Source organism: Peromyscus leucopus, chromosome 19, assembly GCF_004664715.2.
Source record: "Peromyscus leucopus breed LL Stock chromosome 19, UCI_PerLeu_2.1, whole genome shotgun sequence".
NCBI classification, from domain to species: Eukaryota; Metazoa; Chordata; class Mammalia; order Rodentia; family Cricetidae; genus Peromyscus; species Peromyscus leucopus.
In genome coordinates, this window is record NC_051079.1 from 5,303,427 (window position 1) to 5,309,917 (window position 6,491).

The 6,491-nt window shown below is 42.8% G+C and overlaps 1 pseudogene; it reads right to left on the reverse strand.

Annotated features, from left to right (window-relative positions):
- Positions 1-445: 445 nt before the first annotated feature.
- Positions 446-2,161, reverse strand: LOC119086302 (annotated as a pseudogene).
- Positions 2,162-6,491: the final 4,330 nt, after the last annotated feature.

Consider the following 6,491-nt stretch of genomic DNA (forward strand, 5'->3'; position numbering starts at 1 on the left):
TGATGTTTGCAAAACCAAAAACTGGGAAAGGTAGATCATTGTTTTTAAGGCACTTCACTAATTTTAAAACTATGTGGTTAAAATGATCTCTTTCTAGAAACAAACAATACCCGAGGGATATAACTAAGAAAGAGAAGACAATACAAATTGTTACTGAAATTTGAAAACAGTGACGTTGCTATTTCCCGAAGCTTTGAATTTTATTAATTCAAACTTCTCAGTTATAGACACTTTACTTTTGGTTGGACATCCATTTTTTTTTTTTTTTGAGATGAGGTCTCATGCAGCCTAGGCTGATTGCTATGCAGCCAGAATGACACCCAGCTCCTGGGCCTCCCACATCTCTTTCCTGAGATGACAAGGATGTACCCACCATGCCCAGATTTAATAACCGTCTTAATGAAAAAAGCAGTCATGTGGAAACACAGTTCAATCAAGTGATCACCTATGATTCTTGAACTTCATTCTGATTCATAGCCGGTTTTACAACTTTGTCTCTTGAAGTGGAGGATTTTGCTCCAGTCAGACTGTGTGTGGCCATGTATTCGTTTGTGTAAAGTACTTGCATTAAGTCATTAATAAATTTCTGAGGCTTGCTCTTATTACAACGGGCAATCTGCCATTTTTCAATCTTGAACTAAAAAAAAAAAATAAGAAATGATGACTGAGATTAGAAAAGGAGACAATACCTGGAGAAACAGAAATGCTAATTAAGGCAAACCACAAAAATCAGCACTTTTAAGGTGGTATTTTGTACTTTTAGTGTATATTTTACATTCAGTTAGAGGAAACAGTAGTATTTGACACATCTGTCAGCCTTTATGAGGTATTTGCTTGGAATATATGTAAATTTTTCTCAGGTATTCGAAACGTGATGCCTTAAGATCAACCTATCCCTACTTACATTTGGGAGAGTCATGGCTCTCAGAAGAGGCCCCTCCTAACCTCTGGTTCCTGAGGATACGTTATCTCACTGGAGACTTACAAATGCAGTGAAAGCTGAGCATTTTGAGATGGGAGATTATTCTGGATCAGTTAGGTTGGCTCAATGAGTCCCTAAGAGCCGATGAGGTAGTAGAAGAGCCCCCCGCCCCAATAAAAGGACAGAGGAAAGATGTGAGGGGCTTGACTGAGTGAGATGGTAGACAGAGCCCTAAGCCTACGTGAAGTGAGATGGTGGATGGAGCCCTAAACCCGCACGAAGTGAGACAGTTGTGGAGCCCTAAGCCAAGCATTAGGGGTTTTAGAAACGGGGATGACCCATCTGCAGCCAGGAAAGAAACGGGAAATTCATTTCTACAACCACTAGAAACCAGATTCTACAACAGTGACTCAAAGGGGCAGGAGACAGACTCCTTTTTAGAGTCTCCCATAAAGAATGCTCCTGCTTGCACACTGACCTCATACCAGTGAGCCCTGTATTGGATTCCGAACTTCAGAACTCCAAGAAAAAACAAATTCATGTATGTGACATCTGACTTTAACAAAAGTTTTACATTTTTAGTTTCTGCTTCTTGATCAAGAGGATCGGGGAACACACGAACGGCTGTGCACATGAGGCATGCAGAGGCCCGCACTTCTCTCAGTGACACAAAGATTCACAAGTCTGCTTCTATAACAGGTGCAAGGATTTTAATAGTTCAAAAGCTGCGTTTATTGCCAGTATTTGCTTTTAATTTTCTAAATTTGGTGTCCATTTCACAAACATTAACTCCCACTGTTAAAATAAAAGGACTCTTGGCAATAGGGAACCAATGGTTGGGACCTTTAGATGCCAAATCCGCCTACACTTACTGCGGTGATACCCTACGGCTTCACTCTTCCTTTGTGTGTGTGTGTCCAGATGTTTTCAGAGAACCAGAGGGGGCAGTATTCCAACCAACCTGCTTCTCACCAGGATGCTGCTCTTCCTCAGCTTCAGGGAACTTGGGGAGCTGGAACTGGAGTTGGAATTACTGCACAGAGCAGCGAAGGAGTCTGGGGAGGAGTTGTTGGTCGCTCTCCAGAGAGTAGATGCTGGTGTGGACGCCACTCCTCCGCCCTTAAGCAGGGTCTCTGCCATCCCCACCAGTTCTTCAAACTGGGTGACGGCCTGTGGTAACACTGGAACGGCCAGAGAAAGCAGCATTTCACAAACACGTTAGGCGCAGTGGCATTTGCACGGTTTTTTTTTTTTTTTCTTTTTTTTTAGTGTGTGTGTATGTTGCAAAGGTCTTTAGAACATTTTACTTCTTGTAATAATCTGCTAGATAATGAGCTTTGAAACGTTGGCTATATTCCAATGTCTATGTATCACTTTGAATTAAAAACAGTGTTCCAGCCAGGCAGTGGGCGCATGCTTTTAATTAATCCAGCACTCTGGAGGCAGAGGCAGGTGAATCTCTGAGTTCAAGGCCAGCCTGGTCTACACAGAGAGTTCTAGGACAGCCAGGGATACACAGAGAGACTCTGTCTCAAACAAAACAAAAGAAGCCCAAACCAATGTTTTGAAAGTTGATTCTTCTCTGCTAGGACTGTGATTTGAGGGCACTGAAGCCCTTGTGTAGAGACATAACTGATACTGTTATCAGTCACATCCTACAGACCCACATTAGGGATGTAAGTGTCAAGATACAATTAACCATGGATTTTTTTAAAAATGTGATTGTTTAGGCAAGGAGCCAAATTCCAACAAACTAATACATTTGCAGTGTTGTGACTCAAATCTATGTTGTCATACATTAAAGATGAGTTTTGGAGACCAACTGAACTACTCTTTTTTTTTTTTCCTTGAAAACTTATATATTCCAAGTTTCATGCTATATATATTTTTTTTTTCCCCCAAAGGACAAATAGCTTGTCATTGGAGCTGGAAGAGACTTTGAACTCTGCCCAATTTAATGCCTCATTCAATGGTTGAGGGTGCTGCTTGTTATAGAGGGGAAGACCCTGAACTCTTTTGGGGGAACATTTTTATTATGCATATTGTTGAACTATAATCTTTAAACAACTAACGGATGGTGTATCCAAATCAGTACATGCGTGCTGTGTTAACAGGAAAAATTTTAAAATAAATTTATATTATTTTTACATCCCAGCTGCAATTTCCCCTCCCTTGTCTCTCCCAGTTCTACCCCACATCTCCCGTCTGTTTCTACCCCACAATCCACTCCTCCTCCATTTCTGTACAGGAAAGGGCAGGACTCCCATGGATATCAACAAAACAGGGCATATCAAGTTACAGCAAGACTAGGCACCTCCCTTGTATTAAGGCTGGGCAAGGCGACCCAGTATGAAGAGTAGAGTCCCAAAGGCAACAGGAAAATTTAATGAAGAGAATCTCCTTGCTTGTTCCTTCTGTAAGCACATTACACACTACCTGTGTGCTGCCACTTAATCAGCAATTACGTATTGAACAAGGTAAACCCTTGGATTTTCCTAAAGTGGCAGGAGTGTCTGCTAACGGTGGTGAACCCTTGAGACCACCCTAAGAGTTTATTACGCATATTGCTGAACTATAGTCTTTACAATAACTGATGGTGTTAAGTCATCCTTATATGAGGTCACTGGGAGTGGAGTCTGCCATACCCAGCAGTCTGAAGTAGAGGCTGGACACAGACAGTGTGACAGAGACAGTGGGTGTTCAAATTCATGGGCAACCAATCAACCATCATACTCACAAGACCAACCTTCAAGAAGTCTTTGGCACCAGAGCTCTGGGGAGCTTCCTACCCTCGGCCACACAGTGGAGCAAAGTGTCCATCACAAAAACTTTGTAGCCCAGCCCGTGCCCTCTTTCTCTTTGTGTCTGTTTTGTATCCTCACCCCCACCTCAAAATAAACACAGCTGTTGACTATAAGGGTTTGAATGAGTTTTGTGAGTTTTCTCTATCAAATTCTCAAAGGTGGGGTGATTTGGGGAAAATTATCAAACTTTACAGTTGGCGTCAGAAGTCTTGGGGAAATTTGCCATTCTGGAGGCTAACCTGTAGACCCCGAAGAGAAATGAAAATGTGTAAGCGCCAGGAAGAGGATAACGTATGTTGTGGCTTTTCTATGAAACATCACTGAAGGTTCCTTTGTTGAATGGCTGGACCCCAGCTGGTTGTGGAAACTTTAGAAGGTGGTCTCGCTGGAAGAAGAGGCCCCAGAGCACATGCCTTTGAACAGTCCACCTGGTCCCGATTCCTGCATGGCTCTCTCTGCTTCCTGTCTATTCTGACAGCAGCAGAGTCTCCACACAATACACTCACTGGAGGCCCAGAAACAGAACCAGCTGCCCACAGACTTAACCCTCTCAAACTATGCATCAAAGAAAACCTCTCCTCCTGTAAACTGCTTCTACTAGGTACGTCAGAGTGCAGTAAAAGCAGATAGTACAGGATTTGACCTAATCCAGACCAGGGAGGACACAGCTCAAGACTGAGCTGAGAGCTGCGGGTGAAGCAGGAATTTAACAGCCACGGAGCAGGAGAGAGGTCATCAGAGACAGAGGCCCACGTGCTCCACACCTGAAGACCCAAAGGACCAAAGCTGGGAGGCAGAGAATAGAGAATCCAAACCCGAAGTGAGGCTCCAGGGATCTTTACGGGTTTCTCTAACACAAAGGCTGTCCATGTTTCTCAGCGTACACCTTTCTCATTTCTACTTTCTTATCTCTGTTGGTGTTCACAGAGTTAGAGTCGTGCCGACACACAGCACTGTGGCCCAGCTCTCTTTCCGATTCAGGCTGTCAGGTGAATGTTTTGCTGTTTCATTAACTCTTCTTGGAACACAGTGGTTTTGAAGTCTAATTTTACGAAGTCACAAGAAGAAATGAAGTAAGCGAAGGGGATGAGTTTGAGCCAGAGAGAGTTCTTCATGAGCTTGTAAGAAAACCCCTTGCTTCAGAGGTACCCACTTCTTTAGACATAGATAAGCCTTGTTAGTTCTAGAACTCAACAGATGCAGCTTCAAAAATAGACCCTCCTTCATTTTGCAATTTAATCTTTTCTGCCTTTGCTCTGCATAATACTCTAAGATTCATCACATCGTGTGTATAAATAATTGGTTACTTTTTCTTGCTAACTAGTATTCCACTACTCTGCAGCTTATACTCCGTGATGAATAATCAGCTCACCTACTGATAAATTATTTGCCATTAGAAGGCATAATTGTGATGGTTTCCTCACATTTTAAGATGTTATAATGTTTCTTCTTTTTTTTTCTTTTGGATAAACTTCTTCTGCTTTTCTTTATGAGAAGACCCTGACAAAGCAGAACATAGATTCATCCGTGTCTCTAATTATGGCAATGCTGAAGAGTGCCAAGAACATAACAGAGGTCGCCAGTACAGATGTTTCCAAGACTCAGATCACATTTCTAAACTACTCTGCGGAAGATTTTTCTAATTTACACATGTGTCATCCACAGAAGCCCCTTTCCTTGAATGTCACAGTTTCAGCACACTTCAACTATAACTGTTACAAGGTTAAACATATGTGCATTTGATTTTTGTTATCTGAATTTCTTTCACAAATATGTGTCAGACTGTTGGAAGGCATTCTGGCTGTAGAGGTCGCAGTCTACCGGAGCCTGGAAGCTGTCTCTAAGCTCCCAAGTATGGAAACACCTTCCTTCCCAGCAAGGCTTCCCGCTCTCTACCAGCCTTATCTGGAGGATGTCTCCAGGCCCAGGATGCCTGGCTTATCTCAAGGGTGACCCTGTCACAGTTACCTGCAAACACTCTTCCCCTGAGGCCCACATAGTAATTAGGCAAGTGCTCTAGCCATTTGGATAGACCTTACTGCCACATACAAAGACTTGTGATAGGAGTGTGCCACTTAATACAAATTAGGTTTGTCCCCAGCTCCCCAATCCTGTATATTCCTTATACTCTGGAATAAAGTGGGCTGATTCACTGAAGTCTGTCTCCCAGAGAGCTGTCTCCGTTGGTGCTCACGGCCGCACTACAAAGTTTCAGTCACTGCTACTGCCTCTTACCCTGTCGACCTGTGGCCAACAGCTGAGAGGAAGGAGGACCCCCACATCAGATCCTGAGATGTTGATGCTTTTGTTGTTACTTTACTTTGTTATGATATAGGGTCTCATGTAGCCCTGACCGGCCTCATGCTTACTATGTAGCTGAGGCTGGACTTGAACTCCTGTTTTTCTTGTCTCAATCTTTCAAGTATTGGATTACAGGTAAGCAAATAGCCTGCTCAACTTTTCTCCTTTTTCTTTCGTTTGTTAATAACTGACAGGGCTTCTAGAGAATGCTTATAAGAATGTTGAGTGTAGTAGTTCTCAAAACTGTGGCCACAATGCCTTTGGGTTTGAACGAACCTTTCACAGAGATCACCTAAGACCATCAGAAAATGCAGATGTTTGCATTATGATTCATAACAGTGGAAACTTACAGTTATAAAGTAGCATGAAAATAATTTTATAGTTGGGGTCACCAACCATGAGAACTGTATTAAAGGGTCGAAGCATTAGGAAGGTTTTGGACCACTGCTCTAGTGCATACTGTG